Source organism: Lepidothrix coronata, unplaced genomic scaffold (genome assembly GCF_001604755.1).
Source record: "Lepidothrix coronata isolate B3197 unplaced genomic scaffold, Lepidothrix_coronata-1.0 Scaffold140, whole genome shotgun sequence".
Classification (NCBI taxonomy): domain Eukaryota; kingdom Metazoa; phylum Chordata; class Aves; order Passeriformes; family Pipridae; genus Lepidothrix; species Lepidothrix coronata.
The window spans coordinates 1,244,868-1,269,809 of record NW_016690320.1 but is presented as its reverse complement, the minus strand read 5'-3'; the positions used below and the strand labels follow the sequence as shown (position 1 = coordinate 1,269,809).

General features: G+C 39.3%; 1 long non-coding RNA gene across 1 annotated transcript; it reads right to left on the bottom strand.

Annotated features, from left to right (window-relative positions):
- On the bottom strand, window positions 1-24,927 carry LOC108503489. Its single transcript, XR_001876848.1, has 4 exons — window positions 24,887-24,927; window positions 22,018-22,144; window positions 291-400; window positions 1-74 (listed from the first exon to the last, which is right to left on the bottom strand). It is a non-coding gene; the product is annotated as an uncharacterized LOC108503489 (long non-coding RNA).
- Window positions 24,928-24,942: the final 15 nt, after the last annotated feature.

Here is a 24,942-nt window from a genome sequence, read left to right as displayed (position 1 = left end):
AGTCAGATTAAAAGATCTCCTCTCTTTGTAGATGTAGTCAGATTAAAACTTTACAGTTTGGAAGTTGGAGTTTTCTAAATTTTGAAAAAACCCTCTCAGACTCAAAGCCTGACAGTAACTTGTGCACCTCTTAGTTTTTTTTGTAGGCAAAGCAGAAAGAAAGGTTGATGTGATCTTACATATCAAAAATTACCTCATTACAGCTAAAATTTTTTTCCTCATAATACACATATGCAACAGGCATATACATAGCACATTTCAGAGCATTTATATAAAAGTTGTTGACTTACCAAGAGGAAAAAGGAGGTTCAATCTCAGCATCTTTTCTAATTCATGGTGTTGTCTCCTACTGCACAGCACAGGGTAACGTGGCAGCAAAACACCCTCATGTAGATTGGTTCTGCATTTGAGACATGTGGGCAAAACTGACACAGAATTCTAAGGGCAAAGTCTTCAGGAATAGACAAATATATTAAGAGCATTAAATATAAATGAGAAATTGCCCCCTAAGTTGTCCTGTACTGATACTTATTATCTCAGTAACTTTTACAGGCGGTGATTCACTATATTACAGCTACAGCATTGTACTAGAACTTTCAAAGATCTTGATATTGACATAAAGGAAAAGGATCAATTATGTAACTTGGAATCAGAATTTAATCCCTTCCTTGCAAGATGCTAAGAGAGGAGACAGCCCCACTGCTTAATCAATCACACGACAGAAGGGCATCAGGCACCTAGATTTTCTTTCCAGCTCTGCCAGTGGATTGAGGGTGACCTTCATCAAATACTCTTTCTACTCTTTAAAATGTAACTATAAATTCTCTGTCTAAAGGCATTTGAAATGAGAAAGTACTGTTAAGTACCCTAGATTTGATGCTGATTGCTTACAATGGTAAGTGAAATCAGAGTTAAACTAATTTAAGGGAGACTTTATTAACTAGAAAGATTATGAGCTTGTCAAAAAGATATTAATTAAAGTCTGGGAACTGCTTGCCAGTGTCATTCTAAATTAATTGCTAATAGGTTACTCTTAAAAGTGGAGTGCAGCTGCAAGAACATCAGGCTCAAAGGAAACTCAATTTTGTTTATCATTCATTTTTACTTTGTTTAGCAAAGGATTTCTAAATACCAAAGAAACCTGAAACTGTTTCTCGCAAGGACATTTTGGATTACAAAAATATTTCGGTAATACAAATGGCAGGATTCACACACTTACTATAACCTTCTACTCTTTTCTCTCTTTCTGTGAATCTCTGATAAGTATAAAACCCTTTAGAAATAAATCTTGCCTGTCTTTTAAGAGGTAAAGAAGCCAAAAAAGCCAGCTGGGTTTTTAGAGCCACACAAAAAGGGGTGACACACAAAAAGGGGTTGATTGACACGAAGTTAGCAGCAATTCTAGTGACCCCCAAACTGTGTGTGGTTGGTGTCACGTTCTTTGGGGATAATTTTACCCATGACAGCAATTCAGAAGAGGCCAGAGATTTCCAGGGCTCCAGTTTATAGTTACATTTAAGAGCACAGGGTGAGCACAGGGGTGGGAAGTGGTTCATGTCCAGTTCTGTCCCTATTTTCAGGCCACGTGCTCTGGCTGTTTGTAGAGGAGTTTTGCTGCAGTGTCCCACAGAAATAAGTGCTTCAGGAGGATATGTGGTTAAACACAGGCTCAGACTCCAACTGGTGCATGTGCAGAATATTCTTTGAAGACATCATAGTTCCACTGGGGTAAAATGTGGGAAAACAGGACCTGCACTCCCTGCTGGTGAGCTGAGAGGCCACGCTGGTGAAGGCCTGCCCTACACTGAGCTCCCCTTCCTGTCAGTGACAGACACTCCCTTGCTTCTGACTCTTGGCAAGACTCAGCCAGGCTGCCTTCTCAGTTTAGGCAGGCAAAGGGCCCCTGCAGGTACTTTCTTTTTAGTTCGACAGTAGTGAGCAGCCACCCACAGTAGAGAAAAAATGTATCCCACTGAACATCTGTTGAGCTATTTATTTCCTATTTTATGCTACCCAATTGTATAACCATTTTTATCAGTCCCTAGGTTAAACAGAAACACAGATCACTGTTTTAAGGGAAGTTGGAGAGCTTTGTGCTACCTCAGACAGAAATTTTTGAAATAGTGGGAATTTAGTGAAAGCACTTATTTTTCACAGAGCTCTGTTACCAAAGAACAAAGTGATAAACTGTTACCTTTTTTATTCCTACAGTTTCAATTTGAAAATATGAAAGCTCTGACTAGATATAATTATACTTATTCAAGTATTTTAAATCCTGACAAGACTGCCAGACCCAAAAAGCACAGCTGAAATCAGTGACAAAAATACCAGTTGACTTTAGAAGATGCCAAAATTGTACCAAAGTATTTTGTTCTTTTACCCCAGAAAATAAGAATGTGATTTACACCTTCCCATATCGATCCTTCTGTTCAGGCAGTCATGATCTTCATCATACTGGGACACTTCAGTGCTTTGGCTTTTATTTTGGATACTGTCATTTCAGCAGTGCAAGTACTAAGTGATATAGGAATATGGTGCTTTCAAGTGGGGATGACGACTCTGTTCCTATCTTGAGAATATGGCCAGCACAGCTGTCCCCATATTGCTTGTGAACAGAAGTCCTGTTTGCTTCACAAAACTTGATGACAGACTATTAATAATAACTTTCAAAACTCTTTGGTAAACGAATTACAAGTCATCTTCCTAATAATTACAAAACCATCTCAGGAAAAAGCAACATGGCACTGTTATATCAATTGTCCCACTTGAAACATCCAGACTCCAAACGTGTGGGTTCAGAACCTCCAGCAGAATTTACCAGACAATTCTGCTCAATATTGACATGAGCAACTTCATAGCATTTTTCTTAAGAGGGATTTGAGCCTTGGCCTGAATTTCCCTCCCTGTTTGGTGACCTGTTTATCCTTGTGCCACACACACAGATATACAACATACAGACAGTCTTTCTTGTGAGGTATGTGACATTGGGCCAAGCAGGGAGAGCACCAGCAGCTGGAGAAATCCTTTTCACAGACACTTTAGGAGTGAAGTACTAAGTGTGCCCTAGAAGTGAGATAAGCTCACGTGAGGAATGATGGAATAACTTCCTGTGTGCCACTTGTGAAGTCTCTGCACTTGGTACTGCACTGAGGAAAAAGGAGGAGGACCTGTAGTGCACCTTGTTCTTGTGACTCAGAGACACTGAGCAAAATGCTTTGACAACAGAGTCAGTCTTGTAAGAATGCCACAAAAAATGCAGCTGTGCTTACTGCTCATGATGTAATTCAGTAATAATCACCCACTACAGGGTGAATGCCATGTCTGGCTGGTATCAGGATTCCTTCAGCATCCTATGGGCAAGGAAGCTCAGTGATCCAGAGACCAAGCTCAGAGCACTCTATCCCCCCCTGGCTACATCAGAGTTGGCAATTGATTCTCATGGAGAAAAGTTACCAGGTTCCTTAACGTGTGTTAGAAAAGAAGGGAGGTCAGAAAAAACATAGTTAATATGTCCATATTTTCCTATCGTGAAAATGTATTTGGACAATTGCTACAGCAACTTATAGAAACGGAGAGGTTTATAGATGCATTGTAAATCAGATTCAGGAGAAGCTTTACTTTAGTGGATGCTCCAATTTAAGATTTCCAGGCATCCTATCTAATCTTCTAATCCAATAATCCTAAAATCCAGCAATTAAAGAATGTTTTGACAAAGCAACCTGAGGCTCATTCCTCTAATTATGCTGCACAGTTTAGGCTCACTGACTCCAAATGCATAGGTTTACCCATGGAAAATATGCATGCAGTGCATCCAGACTTACCAGTCATAGACTTTGCAGAACTCAGCCTATTAACAGCTTTGTCCAAACTGAGAATAAATCAAGATGCTGGGGGAAGTGTTCACCTAAGAAATTCTGTTTCCTTGCTAAGAATTAATGCAATTATACCTTTAACACAAAATCATATCCAAGACCAATAATATTTTTACCAGAATTTAATAAGCAGCTTTCAGAAATCCCTCTTATGCTGCCGTGTGTGTTGGATTTCTCTTTAATTTTTGCCATTTTGCTGGTGTTTCCTATCAGAAGGTGCAGAGTTTGATGATTCAGAATGAGAGACATGAAATGTTGTTCAAGTACTGAAATCATGGAGAGATTGGAAACTTCAGTGATGCAGGGAATTTATCCTACGTGCAACAGCACGTATTAAGATAATGATGGAGAGTATAGGGTTTGCCTCAGAAGCTGGAAGAGAAATTAAATGATACATTGATCCTGTTGTAGCAGAACTCATAATAGAATCATAGAATCATTTAAGTTGGAAAAGAGCTTTGAGATTATCGAGTCCAACCGAGCTGTGTTTTCAGAATTCTAGATTGGACCCAGGTCAAATATGAAGTCTGCACTATCCCAGTCTGATACAGTTTGTGCCTCCAGTAAAGTCCTAGTTTACTAGCAAAACAAATTACAATATTTTCTTTGTGAGTTCTGTTGACCTTCAACCTGGTAAGAGGATAAAAGGTTAAAAAGCCCCAAAATAGACAAGAGTGGTTTTAACAAGTGGAACCTTTGTAATAGCAGGACCATGTCTGTATGAAGGGAGGGCTTGGCTTGTTTGTTGTTTGTTTTGGGGATTTAGGAGGGTAATGAACAAAGCAATTACAAGAGACAAAGATATGCAGCTTTTTCCTTCTCCCAACAATCTAGGGGAATTGAATCCACTGGCTGCCTGGAGTTCATTCTTATAATCCCTTCCTTAACCCTTTCATTCAATGAGCCCTCAATTTTCCACTAGATGCAACTACAGTTTGCTTGTGTCCGTGCACAGATTTTTGTTTCATTTTTATGTTGGGCAAGAATCCTTCTCTGTAGTGTTTGGTTCCTTTTACATGCATCAGTCTCTTATCAGACCACATCCAGCTTTTCCAATGTTGGCAGCATTATTAGCAAAAATACAGAGTATAGTGATGTTAGTCATCTGACCACATAGAATCTTTCCTGTTTTCCTAATGATCTCCCATCACTTCACTGACTGATAATTTTTGTGTTGATATTTTATACATGTTTTTCACAATCCTTAAGCCAGCAGCTAAGAGGTTAATTTTTTAAAAATCATATATGTATTGTACAGGCTGAGATGAAAGCCATGGCTCAGCAACATCTTGGCTAAACATGCTTATTAGCATCAAACACTCATTCTAAAGAGGTGTTGCTATGCACCTGCTATTTTAATTCATATTAGGTTATTAAAATCAAAACAAAGTGTCAGACTAGAAACAGAGCAGTGCTATGATCTGCTAGGAGACATAAAATATAGACAGATTATGAAGTCTGATACAGCTACTGAGTAATGTCTTCATTCAGGCTATTCTTTCTGTGTCAAATTTTTGGGCAATAATCTCAGCAGACACAACTGGCACTGAAGCCAACAACACTGTTTGTTTATATCAGCAAGATCTAGATCCCTTTTATCTTGCTTTAAACACCAATTATTAGCTTTTATGCAGTTGTCTTGCCCACTGTGGTTCTCTAAACAAGAGGTGTGGAGGACACGGTTCCTGCAAGGAAAAGCCAAAAAGCATTTATTTCCCTCTTGCAAGGGACCCACCCTTGACTGCTGCTCACAGCAGGATACTGAGCTAGATGGGCTTTTGGGTTGACCCAGCACAGGTGCCCTCAACTTCTTCCCTATTCCCTCTTGTCACCTGGGTCACTGCCTGTTGTTACTCTTTTGCTTCTAGTCCTGGTCAGCCAGAGCTAAGGAAGCAAATGACTGTACTGCAGGAACTACTCCAACAGCCTGCTGGGATCCAACCCCTTTGTGTGAGGCACTGGAATGGATCCTTTCTGCCAGAATTTACCCAGTGAGAACTTGGTAGAAGCTGATATGCTTTGAGTCTTCTCTCTGCCGACAGGAGAATCATGTATTTTTTAATTCTAGAGTGGGGTACATAGTTTGCCAACTGGACACTTAAAACTGCACTCAGGAGTTATTCCAAGAAGCACAGACTGCTTGTTAAAATTGTATCTTGCAGTGCTCTGTGTCCCAGAGTGTGAGAGAGCAATATGTATTACCTCAGCTAGGAAAGATGGAAGCATTGTTTGTCAATAGACACGGACCAAACTGTTTCTCAGAAATCAGGCAACCTGAAACTCTGCTATAGCAACTCTAAGTCTTCAGAAAAAAAAGCTTGCATTAATTTTCATAATTTGAACAGCACATAAATAGAGAATTTTAAAGGTTTAAGATAAGCAAAGACATTTAAAAATCAGCCAAGCCTTGGGATCCGACAGATGCTTAATTGCAATGAGAAAAGGACTGAATATAAACGTCAAAGTACATACAGAATACTCCAGTAGTATCTGTAACTACTTAGTGAAAAAACTGAATAGATCAGATCTTCTTTCCAAGTCTTGAGATTTTTTAGTACACAGATGGTCTAGAATTCAGTGGAAACAAAAGTATCACATCATAAGTCAGTTGTTTAACATGCTCTGTGTTTATATAAACTATGAGTAGACACAGCATTACTGTAATACCATAGTTGAGCAATCAGGCACTCGGGGGTCAGAAAATGCAGCACAGGTCAAACCACAATCATAATTCTCTTTTCTTGCTTATGCATGAAAATAGGACTCTGGATGTTCCAGTGACTTATGTCAGGGGCCTGAGTGCACCAATAAGGTTTAATGGCCCTGACCAGCCTCACCTGGGGCCTCTCCCCACACCCCTGCCCATGGGACACGAGGCTTCATTTAAGCTCAGCTCTGGGGTTTCAGTCCCTGCCTGAGCCAGGTCTTCGGTGTGTCTGTGCTTGGCCAGCATGCTGCTGGTCAGACCATGAGCTGGGCTGACCTCCCAGCTCCATCTCAGCTCTGCCTGCTGATTCCTGGGCTGCCCCTGACCTGCAGATTGCCTGCCTGCCTTCATGTTGGACCTGCCTGGCCACTGGGAAATTGCCTGGTATTTGGACTTTTGCTTAATCTTACAACTACTGCAAGAGTATAGTAATGAAATACTACTGAATTGTACATTAAAACAACTGTCTTTAGGTAAGAAGTCGTTTTCTCAAAACCTTGAAGAATATTTATGGGTGACATTTTGTGTGAGACTTCACAAACCCATTTTTATTGGCCTCCTAACATTTGAAAATCTCTTTTTTTGAATTTGTTTTCAAAAACTTCCAGATTTCAGTTAGTAAAACTAGGATTTCTTTTAGCAGAAAGAAAATTGATTTTTTGGAAGTAGTTTATAAAGTTTTGTCAGAAGTACAGGAGTGTTCTACCTCTGCTATTCTAAGACCAACAGTTCCACAGAAAACATCAAGAAAAGGCTGGAGTAGTTTCAAACTGGCAAAGCATTGTGTGCTTCTAGTCTAAAGTGGTTTTAAAGGCAGGAGGTGAAAAATTCTGGTGCCTTAGAATTTGGTGGCTCCTATTGATTTTGAGGGGACCAACACCTCACTCAATAGCTAAAACAGAGAGACCATTCTGTCAAATGAAATGTTTCCAGAGGCAGGAAAAAAAAAAAGAAGTTTGGAGATGTCTCCTGTCAAGAATTACAGCGCACCAGAGAAACCTAACTGACAGAAGAGATACTGCTCAAAGGCATTCTCATGGACAAAATATGTGCTTACTTTGCAAAGCCAAGGAAGCTTCGAGTACTCAAGGGCGTGTGTGCATGTGTGGAGATCTTAACCTGCTGTATGTCAGTGAGGGATGGTTAGAAAGCAACAATCAGTGGCTTTGGCACTGGAAAAACTCAGGTCAGTGCCTCAGCAGTCTCTAGTCTGGTAAAGTGCATTTGACAGTTTCAAGATGAAATTGCAAAGACTTTTTCAGAGTTGGAAAAATTTGAAGTCAGAAGAGGATGGGGGGGAAAGCATCGGGGGGGGGGAAATTGTCTTTTGAAGTTTTATATGTAAAGAAAGACCTGGATTTGTGCCTTTAAAGCAAACCTTCCTGACGTTACACATCCAAAAAAACTCCCTGTGGCCAAAAGCCACATGGCATACACTTATCTTTGAGAGGAAGGGGGAGGGAGAACAGTTCACAAGCAGGAAATGGCTTCCAGGTGTCTCCCTCCTCCAGTGCACAACTTGATCACTACAAACCACTGATGCCAGGTTTAGTAGTCCCAGCTGTCTTGCTGCTTCTTGGGGATTTGGACTATTTGTGCATTATCACAGCCCTTCTCCCGGTGACAAAGCATAACCCTGGCTCTGGAGCTGTGCTTGAGCAGCTTACAGGCTGTGGGTGATTGCAAAAGCTACAGGTAGGCCTTCTCCATCGGGTCTGAGCATGTGGAACTCAGCAGGGTACATATACACAGGCCTCAGTCTGTGTGTGCACTCAGCCCCAAGTGCACAGAAATTCAAACCACATCTGTTTCTGGAGCTGGACAACAAAATCAGCTCCTCTGCTTCTTAGTGTGCTGTGGAAGGAAGTAACTGAATGTGGCACCCTCTTTCCATCCCTGTGCTCTGTACAGCTGGGGAAGAGGGTGAAAAGATAAGTTGCATTTATTCTACTTCAGTGTTGGTTTGGGGTTCTTCTCCCCTCTCTTCTTTCAGCAGCAGAAACACTTCCTTGTTGGGGATTATTCTTTCATTGTATAAATATGGTAGGAAGAGCTTTACAAAGCCTTGTTCTACCTTGTTAAGAACATAACAAAAAGTCAATTAGCTCGTTTCTCTGACACAGAAAGGAAAGTTAAAGTAGTAGTATTTAAACATTCTTTTGGCCTTTTCCTCATGCAGAAGTTTGAACTTGTAGCATTAAGATGACAGAAAAGTGCTGCCATCCATTCTGTTATATTATTTACATCAGTAAGAGACCATGTCACGGTGCAGTAGAGCAGTGTCCTTTTATTTGGCAATGAAGCTGTATTCCAAGCTGGATAACCTTACTGTTTTCTGGTTAACCAGAATAAATCTAATATTCAGCAGGGAATGTGACATCTCGAGAGGGAAAAGAAACAATAAAGAAAAGTAATGCTAATTTTAATTTGATTAAATATATGGTGCCACGAAATACCAATCATTTCCTTGGCTACAGAAGCAATGAATATTTGCATTCTCAATGCTGATGAAAGCTTCTCCACTGCTGCCCTAGGAGATACTGTTTTCACTGTGTTCTCTGGAGGACCATTTTGAACAAAACTCTCGAAGTCTGCATTCAATTATAAAATTTTTAGTGACTATTTTCTGTTTAAAGATGAATGAAAGTACAGCAAGTGGTTCCTTAGTCTGGGAAAGGCTGTATATAATGGCAATTTTCTCAGGCTACAATAGCAGTTTCCCTGTGCCAATGGATGAACAGATAGTGAGAAGTTTAACCAAGTAAATGTTTTAGCAGAAAGCAGTCTGAGCTGCAGGAATTAGCACTGTTTTTTCATGGCAACGCAGAAGGTGAGATCGATGACATGACACCAGACAGCACCAGTCACACTCAGACTATGTCTGTAAGTTGGACAATGGCAATTGCTACAAGCCTGTATTGTGGATTTTGAAACAATTCTTTAATGTGACATATTAGGTTGCATTATATCAGGCATGTAAGGAGCCAAGCAACCACTTGCTCTCCTGTCTTTGTTTTCTGACAGTAACAAACACCGTGATGACACAATGCTCCTACACCATGGTGTGCTGAGACTGCCAGCAACATTCAGGTAATGATTTCATGAAGCTCTTCCACGCTGCAGTAGGGTTATGCTCCTTTTTTTTCATTGTTCCACTTAAGTTTTTAATATTGTAACTTTGAAACTTTATTTCTCAGTGTGTGAGAAACCCTAAAAAGCTGTAAGCTGTAATCCACAAATTCTATTGTCAAAACAGGAAAACTCTGTGACTCTGTGTATCTGAAGTTTTATTACCTATTTTTTGCCTAACTGCCCAGTTTCTTCCCAGATCTGACTGTTTCAAAATTAAGCATCCTAGTCCTGCACCAGATGTCCAGATGCTCCAAGGGAGAGCAGGGTTGTTTTTCAATTGGCTCACTGTCTGTTAATGAGGCTGGGGACTTGTGACCTCAGTGATTGTGGCTGATAAATGGTAGGATGTACCCACACACACTCACAGCAAAGCTGCAAACACAAAGGAGTTGTGGGTAATCTCCAGCCTCTCCTAGGGAAAGGCAATCTTGTGGGCAAACACTTAAGCAGAAAGCTAATGCTTAGTAGTATGTGATTTTTAGACTGCCAGAGCACAAGCCTGTCAACATTTATTTCCAAGTTCTCTGATCCTTTTTATTAGTTTCCTGTCTTGCTTTCATCTTAACCAAGTCACAGAAAGGTTTGATTTTCTTTTGTGAACAAATATTCCATTTTTTTTCCTTTGAATCTGTTTGCATTTCTGAAGGATCTGAACAGGTTAAAAATGTTGTTTGTGCTGCTGAAAGTAAAGCATGCTCTTAAACAAAAAGTTATGTAACTTTTACAAAATAATATCACATGCTGGACCATTATGCTAGAATCTGGTCAGATAAGTAAGCTTTGCCTTCATTAAGGGCTTTAATCTTGACTATACTCAGGGCAGCCTCTAAACAACAACTTTAGAGTTTTCCTCTAAAGAATCTTTCATGCTCTGGTCTGGAATTTTTCAAATAACTAACACTATGTTTTGAGAAATCAAAAGCAATATTTTTTTCCCCTTCATTTTTAAAAGTACTAGGGTGATGACAGAAAAATTTCCCCTTGGCTATAAACTGGGTGTTAAAAATACCCAAAAGCTAAATCCTACTCTGGATTGGTTTTTTGTTGGTTTTTTTTTTTTTTTTGTTGTGTTTTGTTTTTTTTTTTTAATTTTATTTTATTTTAATTTCTTTCTCCAAGATCTCTTTTCTGGAGATGCATTTGAGCCTTAGATCTCTTTGCTTGCATTGCTACAGAACTGATGAAAGTCTGAGATCTCAATCAAAGGCTTAACAAAACAATAATCCTCTATTGCCCTAATTCTTCTCAGAAACATCTCTCTCTGACAAGAACAGACCCTAAGCTTTTACATCTTTTTTCTGCTTAAAATTACTTTCCTAATTAGATGGAATTGTTTCCTTCCCAAGTCTTTGTGCCTGAAGAACACTGTATTTATGGGAAAGATCTCTCAGACTCTTTAGCTCTCCAACACTATGACAGTGATTGCACTCAACATCCTTCAAAAATTCCAACTTCCTTTTTAAATAAACAGAAGAATTCAGTAGCATTCCTCACAATCAGCCCCATTTCATTTGAAGCAAAAATCAGAAATAGCAGGAATAATCATGAATTAAATAGATTTCATGCACAGTGTAATCACTGACTCTCAATCTCAACATTACAATTTAAAATTAATTCTCTTTCCCGGGAATATTTAGTTTTTAGACTTCCATACTAATCCTGAGTAAGTTTTAGACACCATATTTAACAGGTATTTGTATCAGAATGTGTGAATGCAGTATAAGTAGAATTAGTTAAGTATTAGACATTGAGTGGGCAATGTAAAACAGATTTCCATATCAGAGGATTTCTGTAATTTTAATTTTTTTCCCAAACTCTGCAGCTGCTCATCCTTGCAGGTGACAGAGGGCCCATTTCAAGAAGGTACTTTTGCAGGAATAGTATTAGCATCTTCAAGTGTCTGAGTAATTCTGTCCAACTAAATTGGACACAAGCTCAGATACCTGACTAGATTACAGTCAATAAATTTACCTGCCAGCAAATGTTAGTGTGCTAACTGCTGACATGGACCATGCCCACGGAAGAAGTTCCTGACAAGCTGTAGCGAGATTTGGGAAGGTTGTGAAGACCCTATTAAAGCAGATGGATTTGGGTACAACTGCAAACAAACTAATTCATAGTGAATGAGATGGCTCTATTAACTACTTGGTTTGGAAGGGCATTGGGATGGACTTTGTTGGTGCCTTTGTGAGGCAGTGTGGATGTGAAGGTGAGGGTGGCCATGGCTCCTGTCACTGAGGTTGTTTAAGCGTGTGGCCAGTAGGCAGGGCTGCACCCAGTTTGATACTCTCTCTTCAGAAGTGAACAGAAATAGCTGTTCCAATAGCTGAATGTCTCTTTCTATGCCTGTAAATGCCATTGTTTAAATCTGAGAGGAGTGCTGAAGCTGGAGTAACGATCTGACTTGCACTTAGCAGTAGCCCAGCTCAGAGAGGCCACCACTAACATGTGGTGAGGTCTTAAATTCATCTCTGTTGGATACTGAAGTCTGGGAATGGACCATTTTTCCTCCTTCAAATTCACTTCTCAGAAAGGACACTGCAATCACAGAAAAAGTCCAGACACTGAGAGTGATTAAAAACAATTTGAAGAGACTTTAATGTGCTAGATTTGGGAAAACTTGTGCTAACAACCTGAGGCTTCAAATAACTAAGATCATGAGGTTACATGGAGCAATGAATATCACTACAAATGTTTCCAGTGCTGTCCTACTGAATAAGGAGACAGTATACAATAAAAAAGATCAGATATTAAAATACTGTCTGACAAACATCTCTTTCCCTCAGCTAGGTAACTAAATGCCACAAGATATTAATCTAATGGGATTAAAAACATGACTACATAGTTGAATGAATTACAATATCATGTTCTTATGTTCACTAGGCCAAGTAACTTTATTTTCCAGAAAAATACTTGGTTGTTAGTTGGTAATAGAAAGCAAGTTGCTACATAGTTTGGGTATACATAATTTTTTTAATTTAAAAATAGACAGATGTTCTAGAAAATAATTTTTTATTCTGAAGGTTCTCTGTTTCTTTTAACAGTGAATTAGTCTTAAAATCACCTCTGAAAATCCTTGAATGCATGGATTTACACCTTAGAATTCAAAGTTCTGTTTCTATGGCAGATGCTACTTATACTCTCCTTTTGACATCAGAGGAGGAACATGGAAGAGGATGCTTTTGTTTGCACTGTTATTGCTCACAGTTCTAGGAGGGAATTGTATTTCCCACTGAAGTTTGGGGGGTGTATCATGAATGATGAACATGGGCACCTGGAGGTGCCCATGAAGGAAATCTTCTAAATGAAGATTCACCCTTGTGACTTGTACAGTTTCACAGATGTGCAGCTGGAATAGAAGAGAGAGTAGAGGAAGGATTTGTCTTTCTCACAGTGAGTCTGCTTGGGGCCAAAAGCTGGCAGATTGGGAAAAGAAACTCGTGCATCTGGACAAGCCATATCAGAACAGAGAAGTGCTGAACTGACTCGAAAACAAGCACAAAAATCTGTGAAACAGATCTGATCTTTTGAAGAGCCAGTGCAGAGCAGCAGAAACGACAGAGCAGAGGGGTCACACCGAAAACTCTGAAGTGCAAACTGACTGCACCATCAGCAGTCAGGGCAACGGGGAAACTCTGGACTGACAACAAATAAGCCGATCGGGCAAAATACACTCAGCTGCTTCACAGGTCCACACGAGAACTTTGAGGAAGCTGAAACAGAGCAGAGCCAGCTGGCTGTTCCTCGGGGTGGGCCTGCTGCCAGGCAGCTGCGACAGGGGGAGCCAGACTCGGTAGCCACCCCGTGATGACCTGGGCTACCCTGGGATTGATTGATATTCTTCACTAGGGAGGGAGAAGTTGAATACACGTCGTGAAAATGGCCATAGATTTTGTTAATCTTTATTTAAAGATATCTATACAGCCCGTGTTCCACAGTCTGTTGTTTGTATTACAAAGTAATCAAGAGCAGAAGAACCTCTCAGTACAAGCACTAGAAAAAGCTTAATTCATTTTTCCCTCAGAGGGAAGTTGGAAATGAAACTCTAAGCAAGAGCTTTGAGACATGGTTATCTTGCCAAAAAGAATCATAGATAGATATTGAGACTGATCCTCTTTGCTGCCAATTTAGAAGTTTAGGTTTTGAGCCTCTGCTGTGATTTTTTTTTTTTCAAATTTTCTAATGTGATAGATTGATTGTTTATTTTCTAAACATTTAATGCTTCCATTAACTCTCTAGCTTCACATATGGAAAAGTGTATGGCTGGATCTGGCTGGTCAGAATTTAGACTCATTTCAAAGACAGGCTAGCACTGATCATGAAAGAAGGCTGTCAGAGCCACTGCACAAGAACAGGTCAGCACATTCACAAAACGAGATATTTGTCTTTCTTCAAAGATTAGGGGTATCTCTTCGGTGAAGTGTCAGAAGACACATAAGTGCAAACACTGCCAGCTGCCCCTGCTAGTGCAACAAAACTAAACAAATATTTTCACTGTACCTCAGAAAAGAAACATCACTGACACCCACTACCACTCTCCTGTTTCGTTATGGGGTATTAAAAAATAGGCCAGCACTATATATATATATATATTAGGATGCCATCTCCTCACCTTCATGGGTTTCAGGAAGGAAAAGATGAGTGTTTCCATATATTGTTTTTTCACTCCAGAGAAAAGAATGAAAATAATTTTCAGTACCCAGAGTGTCTGCACCTGGGGCCTAAACGAAGGGAAGTAGGTAAATAGTTCCAAGTAATTAATGTAATGGTTCAGAGGGGCCACTGAAGGAAAGGGGAGTTTCTCCAGTTTAAATGTTTGCATTCATGCTTTGCCTAAAGCAAAACAAGCTATCTGTCTTCTGGTTTGCATCTTCCCAATGAAAGCTTCCATTTGTCTTATTGTCATTCCAACATGTGCATCCTTCACAGCTTTCACTGTTTGAAACATCCAAGTATTGTACAACACTTTTTTTTCCCTGAGCTTTTAAGATTTTCTAGAATTGTAGAAAGTGTTGTCAAAAGTGAACCAGTAAAGGCAGACTTGACTTAGAATGTGTTGGGTAACTTTTGTTAAGTGGCTGCAGGTTAGAGGGTTTGGTACTGTGATGCTTTGCTGTGTAGCTGAGTCTCCAGCCCAGAATGAAGAGCATTCACTGCCTCTTTCCACGCTTCAGGGAAAGAGGATCCACCACAGAAATGACCCAAGTTGATAAATTACATCCAGACTGGCCATTCTAAAGAAAAGATGATGGTCTTGAGCTCCATCTGTTTCTGACATTCTGGTCCTTTAATGTGAGCTGCAGAGGTGTGAAAATCTACAAAATAAATTTCTGAACTTTCTTCCGGAGTTAGAAATTTATGCCAACTTTTTCTTAGAAAATGGGAGGAAAAGTACTTCTGTTTTATCTAATAGCTCAGTGAATAGAGGATCAATGATCAGAGGAAGTCTGTGTTCAAGTCTTGACTGTGTATAAGATTTGCATTTTTAACTTCCCATTTTAAGAACCTCAGTGTAAGGGATGTTCAGGGAAAACACTTCTGGTTTCTCCTAGGGAAGTGAAAACACTGCTCACCAGAAATACCATGATAGAAAGAATGGAGCATGACTATTTATTTTAATAGCTTATGTACTTCACAAGGTCAGTGGAAGCCTAGGTTTTGTTTGGTCAAGTCACTACTTAGTACTAAATCCTGAGGAAGGAAAGCCCTGTGAGACAAATCCTTGTCTTTTGCATATCATTGCATTCCCCTATTACAAGAATCACAACAGAAATATTTTCTACCATCAGGCCTCAGGTAGTAACATTTCTTCTGTTGAATAAGCCTTGCCTGATATGTGGGGATAGTTCACTTTGCTAGCTCTCACAAAGACAGAGTTTCATGTGACTGTTCACATGGCAAGCCTGCAGTCAGTCATAGGTAACCTAAAGTCCCCTTTGTATGACCTAATACACAAACATGTCAAGGGACATGCCCTAACCTGCAAGTTCTACTGATGAATTTGATGTGGAAGCTGGAGATTGGAACAGGACAAGTTCATCTCATTAGAAGCCAGCAAACAGTTGTTAAGCTTGGTCTGTTCTTAAAAGGTTTCCTAATGTAGTAATCTTGGCAAAGTCTCCCTAAAATAGATGCTGCTGAAGTTGGCCAGAAAAGCTCCCAGGGCTTCCCCAGGCAAACAAGCTGCACTGAGTTCTATGCACTCATTTGGGCCCACAGCAGAGCTGCTGTACAAGTGAAGCAAAGAATCACAGCCTTTGTGACACCCTGAATCTCCAGTGAGTGATCACTGGGGAAAGTCTGATTTTCTGAGTTCACATCTACAAGCACCTTCCCAGGGTAAGTACATAAATCCAGTATGAGAAGCAGAGGAATTGTTGTCAAGAAAAGTTTGGATTGGGACCTTTACTATGAGACCCCTGCTCTGTCAGTCCTGGATGGGCTGGGCTGTGATCTCTGACTGACATGACTGTAAAAAAATGACTACAAAAGCAAAACTACACTTTTTCTTGAGTAGGTTGTAGTGTAGTCATGGTAAAGACTTTTCTTGACAGTCAGAGATCACAGCTCATCCCATCCAGCACTGACAGAACAGGGGTGTCATAGTAAAGGTCCTGACCTCAGAAATGTTAGCTCTCCTTACACTGCTTTAAAATGGGCTCACTGCAATTCTGATTATTAAAACAAAATTCTTCTCTTTCTGAGGTTAATAGACTCTGCTCTCTCTGGAAAGAAGCAACATTTCTGAAGCATACAGAATTAACTCAATTGTTTCTTGGCTGCGCTGAGGGGAATATAAAATTTTATATTTAAAAAAAATATTGTATTGTTGAGGGAAAAGCATAGCAGGATAAATTTTGATTTAGTCTATTGTATCCAGGGTTTTTTTCACCCTTCTAATTCAGTTAAAGAAGTATAAAAAACCAGATAGCTTGGGAATATGGTGAAGCAATCAATAAAACTACAGACAAACCAAAGTAAAATACAGTTAAATCCTTCCCAATAGAATACCAGCACAATGTGGGAGCATCAACTTCATGTAACTAAAGAATTTTTTTGAATACTTAAATGGCTTCTTTGGAACAATAAGCTCTTATCCAACTCTCAATGGCCTTGCAACTAAAAATATACCCTATTTAGTATTTCTTTCAACTTGTTTTAGAGCACATCAATAGTTTTCTCAGAAGATACTATCATTGTTTAGCAGAAACATACTTGCAAAAATAAACTAAATCCAGAAAAGTTTCCAGGGATGGTTTTGGATGCAAATGGGGATAGTGACTCTTGCCCACATCAAAAATAAAACACACGAGCTGTACAATGTTCTTTGCTAAATATAAACATGCTAACATTGATAAGCTTTACAGAAAAAGAAACCTTTGATTGCCATACATTATTACCATCACCAGTATTTTAAGAGCACCCTCTACAGTCACAAAACACTAACCAAGACAAGCTTTTCTTCCTAAAGAAAGAAGCATTAACTGAAATACCTTAAATATTCTGGGCTGACTCATAATTAGGCTGGAAGCTTTTTCTCTTAAAACTATGGATGGTTGTGGGATCCGAAGTGGAAACCCATACAAGTTACTGTTTATTTTCAAAGAAAAGCAAGGAACAAACCATGGTAAAGGCCAGGATGAACCAGTTTCCCTGAGTTCATCTAATTTGTTTGTTGATGGTTTTAGATTCCCAAGTATCTTTTGTAAGAGTTGTGAAAAACTTAAGAGTTGTGAAGTACTTAGTTCACAAGTGGAACTCAAAAATTTAAAAAACCTTAATTTCCAGTGAAATGCTTCTTACACACGTGTACATTCCAGTCTGCAAACAGCAAAATGCCTTGCTTGATTTTTGGGGTTTGGTTAAAATGTCCCATAAAGCACACAAGAATTCCTTCCTGGAGCTTCAAAGTGAGGAGAGACCTTCACACACTACTTCTTTTCAGCAACCTCTCAACTTCATGCAGACCCTTTCTATTGACCCCTGACATGATGCATCTGACACTGTGGGAGAATAATTCGTCGTTATTGCAGCGTAACTTCTTTTTTAATAGGCTAAAAGTCTTTCTTCTATTGCTTATTTATTTTTTTAAATATACAATGGATATATTTTTTTTCAGATAGAAGAGAGTTGACTATTCTGCTATGGTTTACACCCTGCAAATGAGTAAAAAAGTTCCATATCTGTTTGCTACCATTTCTTTTCCCCCTGAAAAAGAAAAAGCAAAGGATTTCCAGGTAACTCATTCGTTTTCCATCCCTCTTCCTGGTATGTTCAGCCCTGAATAATTTTCCATGTTTAATTAATGAATAACTGTTTGTCATACTGAAATGAATAGGCTTGAAGAAGGCATTTTAAGTTAAGCACATGCTTAAGCAGCTTTCTGCATCAGTCCTGACCAAACAAACCTATAAAGGCTGGAAATTCCAATCCCATAAAACCTGTCCTTCTTAACTTGTCTTTCTGGGTCTTGTCTAGACTTGCAAAGATATAGTTATTTTGTTAAGTCTTCAGTTCATCAGTAGTTAAGATACTGCAGGTGAATCAGGAGTGATGCTTTATCTTTAAAGGTGAAAGTTCAACACCTTTAAGCTGAATCCTAAAGTTTCCTATATTCTTATATAATATTCTTAACATTACTGAAATGTTCATATCTCTTCGAAAATATTGCTTCACAAAACGATTTAAATGGGACTACTTCGCCTGACTGAAAAAAGTGTCTAGAAATAAAAACAAATGTAAAAATATTAAAGATAATCCTTTTTTCCCGGTCTTTACTTTCAAGCTATTACCCAGATGTTTGTCAGAGGACCAAACTGTTAAAATTACTGTAGCCACCAAGTGGTGCTATTGCACCACAGCATAAAAGTGGCCACACGCCCAAATTCATTCCAGAGAAAGGGTTTGAATCGGGTACTGCTTTAGACTTCCACAAAAATTTCTTTTTTTTGTCCAAAGTAGAAAAAAACCCAAAACATTAATAAATAAGAGATCCATGTATGCCTGTAAGAAAAAAAAAAGTTAATTTTTACATGGGATTGTGATGATTTTTTCTCTGTTCCAGAAGTTTATGCTTGGGTTTAGACCCAGGTAATTCAACATTTCACCTCTCCAACGAAATAATTTTATTTCAGTGGGAATCAGGAGCCTAAATTCCTTCCTGGCAATCGGCCTTAGTTCTCAGCAAAGACACACATGTTTTTAAGGAAACTGAATATAAGATGCAATACCTGCAAATCCTCATGTGACAGAAAGGATTAACTGGTACAGTAACTAAATAAAAATTTGTCCTGCTATACTTTTAATCAACAGTAGATTTTAAAACATGAAAAATAACAATTTTGGTCTTATGTGCTGTCTTCCTTGATACACTAGGTATGTGTTAAATTGCCTGCATACCCTAAACCAAGATTATGTTTCATATACATTATAAACAAAAGAAAGCTAATTAAATAAAGGTAAACCAAGATTTTAAATTAATATTTCTGAGAGATACAGAATATATTCTGCCTTCAGGACTCAACCCTTGGATGCCAATCTTAAGAATGTAGACCTTAATTTTCCAAATACTTATGTGTTAGGTTAAACTTTAAATTTATCAATAACATGTACATTTGCTTACTGTTACACATGGATGTTATTTCAGGATAAGAGACAGGATTATTAAATTACTCAGAAAGTCTCTGTATTATCTTGCCCTGATACATGGTTTTGGTTTCAACACAGCATTTTCTGTACTATTTTTGTGATTAAAAAGATTAGAAAGCATTGTCTGGTATAGATCTCTATGTGCATGGAGCTCTACAATGTTCTAATACTGAGGGCATTATTAAAAATTAGAAAAAAGTAGTAGTTCTTAAGAGCTATGTGCATAAAGAACATAGAAGCCATTTTATTTACTACATTACTATTTCTGTGATGACTGAGTTTAAATCTGCAATGACTGCAACAATGCACCCTTTAATCTTTCTTCAAATAAATACATTGACAATGCCAACAAATCACTAACTTTATGTTTTTGTGGAAACAGAGGCTCGGACTATGCTACCCTTAAAACATCAGTTTGTTCCTGCAGACAGGGCACAGCCAAATCCCAGGAGAATGGACTTCCCAAGGAGAGCCACAGGGACCACAGCAGAGCAGGTAACAGCTACAATGGGACCTGGAAGTTTAATGTAGATGCATTTGGTAGCACCTAGGATTCCTGCAGGCTCTTCTTGGAAAACACCTCCTTTTGTCATTGCTAAGATTACTTGAATAAGACTAGTGGGAGCAAGACTGTGTCATTAAGGTGAGGGAAGAAACGTGGATACAGCTAAAAATTGTCCAAGGAGAAGAATGGGAGCTCAGAAAGCCTTGCCATGGTTAGTTATAGAACAGTGTCCAAAATCTTTAACTAAAGTTCATATCAAGATTAATTATTCAATTAATTACTAGACAACGTATTATTTGTTAAATGAATATTGAAAGTATCATATTATTTGTGATCAAACTTTGTGCTGTGTACATTTTCCCCTCAACAGCTGGTAAAGTCAGTGGTACCTTCTCTTCATCTCACTTTGCACCTTTGAATATTGTATCTTACTCTTGATTTCTACAAAAGTAAGGTTAATAATTGTACCATTACATTCAGCAGGAGGAGTATCTGTAAACTTGAGTTCACTAAAATGAATTTAAATTCTATACAAGTTTCAATTTAAATCTTCATCTCCTAACTCCTTCCTTATCATGCATTAGCCAGTATAAAGTAAACTCCAGGTATTTTCCACCGTTGAAGAAAATATGAATCTCTTGGTTTACAATTCAACCTGTCCCTTTATACATTTTATTTGCCATGCCTTACTCTCCTGTCATGTCAATATGTTCTGGAATATATGGCTAGGCCTGATGGGGGGGATTATTCAGGCTGGTTTAGAGCACATTGTGTGCTTGGGTTAGAGACAGAGGGAACCCCGTGCCCTGGGTTCTGTCAGCAGCACCCAGTGTTTGACAGCTGGACATGGGACAAGAGAGAAATGGGAGAAGGGTAAAAGATGGGCTACCCCCAAAAAGAAAGAAAGAGGGAGGGAGGAAGAGACAGAGGAGAGAGAAGAGAGAGAAAAACCACTGTGAAAAGATGGGGAAAAATACAAGCAAGGTGGAAAATGAAGGGCCTCCTTTTTTGGTCAGTTGTCTTTTGAGGAACAACCAGAGATCACACATTAAAAAGCATCTGATAAGAGTGTACAATTACATTTCTTCAAATACCCCATACCCTTCTCTGAAAGTAAATTTTTACCACAGTAAATTTAATATTTAAAATAGAACTGTTCCTTGGTGTTCTGTGATAGCCAAAGTGGTCTGGTTTTTATAAAAGGGTACTTTCCCATGCTCATATAACTCTAAAGTGCTTTACATTTATTAAAATGGTTGCGATACAGATCCAATTTTACAGATATAATTTTAGAATCAACTCTGTAAATATTCTGCTTAAGATAAAATGTTTTGAGAAACAAGTCAGTAAAAATAACAGTAGAGACTAGAAAGACAACCTGAATTTTGAAGGTTGCTTCTTGAAAGAAGAAATAGATAAAAATGTCTGTTCAACAGCTTACTGAATACAGTAATACCAGGGATAACCATTATTTCTTAAGCAAGAGACATCTATAATCTTTTATAATAAAGAAAATTTGCAACATGTATTGTAAAACATGAGTCAGAAGCAGTGTTTCAATGAAATTATATACCTTGAGAAAGACTTTTTTTTTTCCTACTTTCCACTGTGATTATTGGATTAGATCCTTTCCTGAAAGGAAATCAGGGACTATAATAAAGTGTCAAAATTCAATTTAACGTGTAGTGGAATAGCAGAGAGAGAGAGAGATGCATCTTGCTAGGAGCCAAGCACTGCACTAAGAGGCCAAGCTTTCCCCACAGCCTAACTCAGTGCAAGGGGAGAGCTGAATTTAGGAGTGCTGTTCAGTTCCCGAGGTGTGCTGGAGCAGCTGGAATTAATCTACAGCACAAACTGCTGGGCATTACTGTTTGGTTTTGCTTTAGCTGCAAACTCCATTTTGTATTGTCTTTCCCAACTGCCTGATAATACACTGCCTGGACAGAGAAACATTAATCACAGTGTCGAGCCAGTCTTGGAAACAAGGACCGAAACCTTAATTTACAGGCAAGGAAAAGAAAAATAAGTGGATGAGGGGTGGGAAAGGAAATGCAGCCTGCACTGAGATGATATTCTGTGTATGACCTAACTCTGTCCTCAGTGCAATTTTAGCTTATTGTTGGGTTTGTATACATTCCTGCAAAAATTCTTACCTCACTGGATAACCTTGTACTTTTGCAGTATTCCAGCTGGACTGTGGCTCTTAGGGAACAGACTTCATGTTTGTAGCATTAGTACATCAAGTACTTGTAAAATTCAGGTTCAGAACATGCCAAAGATCTGTAAGAAACAGTTTGACAAAATGTTTGATTTAAACTACAGTTTTAATGAAAAATTAAATGTTCAAAGGCTCAAAGTAAACTTTCCTCTATCCAAGTGTAGGATAGAGCTTTGAGTCAAAATCCAGTCAAAATTCTTCTTTCCAGTCTCAGATGCTCACAGCCAATACAAGAGTTTTAGCAATTGTGCTGGTCCCACTTTTTTTCCTCCCACCCCCTTTAATAAAAAAAAAAAAAGTAAATGAAAGTTAAAAAAAAAAGAAAGAAAAATGCCTTGGCCTAATTACCATATGAAACATTTTTTCTGAAACTCAATACCAAACAAAAGAACAGTTTTCTGAGCAATTTAATGCTGAGCATACCAGATAGCAACTGAATTGTCTCTTGAGCTGTTATCTGAGAGGTACATCATGAAAAAAAAATAATTATAGGCTATATAATAATTACCAGTAGTCATCATAGCCTGGTTGTTTTAGCAAGAATTGAATCTTATTTTTTTTCTGGTTTGTTTCTAAATGCAATGGAAATGTATTACTATACAGCATCACTTATTAACACTGTTTTAATTAACCTCTAACAACAACCTGAAAATTACAGGTGTATACACCTCTTTAATGAAGCATTTTGTTTTCTATTTAGTGCAATTCCTTCACACGTTACAAAACTACAATATGAGGCTGAACAAAGTGTCAGCATGTTTCTCAACACTTTAATTGGAATAAAATACAGTCATATATACAAATGTCTGTGAGTTCAACTGAAACTTTGCCACATAACTCACGTAGTAACTGAGGAAAAAAAAAGTTTAATTACTTTATTTTCCATTCATTGTTTCCCAGTTTTATCAGTTGGGGGGGTTATGACCTTCATGTGCTTTCTGAAAACTACAGTGAAAGGAGCTAAGCAAACTTTTACTTAAACATTACACATTTTTGCTTAACTTACATCTTTTACTTAAACAGCTCCAAGACTAATTATGGACTGCTTATGTGAAAAAATGCATATGAAAAGCAAATGTTAAATGTCAAAGTATGTAAAAAATCAAGATGGTAGCACAAGTTTGGGCTGTTCTGTCTCATGAATGTTTTTTTGACAAGACAAGTCATTACCAAGGGCCAGAAAAATCCGCACATCTATGACTTTCCTCCCAACAACCATTTTGAGGGAGAATCAACTTAATACATTACATAGAGGTGCATATTTCCACAACAGAAGTCTTTATAGACCCTGTCACACCTAATACTTCCCTCCTGTTAGCAAACATATGCCATATGTCTGCAAACAACTCACTGGTTTCCTCTCTAGAACTGTTTATAATTTGTCCAATTCCCACAGTTTAGAGTTCTTTCTACTGATTAACCATCAGTATAGTATTTTATCACAAGCAATTGCTGTCAGGGACTCTTCTCTGTCTCTTTGTTTTGCTTTTGACTGTTTCTTGCAGCAGTCAACAGATCCTTATGAAATACTGACTTGGAATACTACTGAAATACATGTCCTTAAAATTCTTAGAATGCACTTAGTTTTCTGATGTATTTTTTCCCAGCACAGAACCCAAAACTGGATACAGTGCCCCAGCGGTGTTAATATTGATGTTTTATTTGGAACAGCTCCTTATCTAGTTGGACCTCTTCCGTTTATACATTCTAAGACAGAGGCATTCTTTACAGAATATCTATAAAATTATATACAATTCCATATGTATGTATACACACACGTGTTTGCTAATTGGGCTTGTTTTGACAGACATGTAGCAGGTAGCAGAGCAGCTCAGAAATTTGAGCAATGACCTCCAGCGCTACTGGTTTTGAAAAGAGGATGTTTGCCTATCCCTACTCCTCGTATAGAACATCTCTGACATGGCTTTCACGGGTCATATACTAAATTCTTCCTTCTCATGTTCACTGCATTTTTCTGTTGTAGATAGGGATCTATCATATTTTGTTGTGTTTGTTTCCCCGTACATACACTGTAACCTTTTTTCTGACAATGCCCTTTGGTTTATGTGGTTCAGAGCTTGAGAACAGATTTCTAAGCATGGAAAAAAATTATCTGAGGCCCAATTCTTGTGACGTGGTTGTAGACACTATTTTTTTTTTGGATAACACTTGTAAACCACAAGTCCTCAGCACCTTCCTTTCCTTCTCTCATGGATCAGGGGAGAGAGATGCTGCAGTACGGCAGCACTTCAGTTCTCACTACACGTGTAGAATATTTTGGAATCACCTTGTGATATTTCCAGTCTAGCTGAAGACGCTGTGGAAATCACCCAGAGTGCTGAAGGCAGCCTAGGTGTGCCCAGGGGTGCCCGTGACGCCGCTCTGGGAGCACTGCCCTGTTCGCTCCAGCCGGGCTCCCTCAGCGCTTCCCTCACCTTCACCTCCTCCTCCTCCTCCTCACGGCCAGCGCCGCGCCCGCCCTGCCCCGTCCCTGTGCTGCCTCAGCCCTTCCCGCCGCGGCGGGAACCCCGCCAGCCGCCTCCGCACGGCGAGGGAAAACAAACCCGGCTGTCAGGCGGCCTCCACCGACAGCGCGGGGGTTTCTTCCTCGGCGGGTTGTTGTGGTCACCCCGCTCCGTCCCGGCGCGGTTCGCCGCAGCCCGAGCTGAGGAGGCGCGGGGCGCCCTCCCCTCCCTTTGCGGGCTGTAGGTGTCTGTAGGGGAGGTCCCGGCGCCCCGCGCTCCCCCTCACGCAGAGAAAAGGCCGCGACCGGGCAAGTAAGCAGGAGGAAGCCCCGGACTCACCTGCGGGAGTGCCCCCCCCCGGCTCCTCCCCGGCCCGGCCCCGGCGCCCCCTCCCC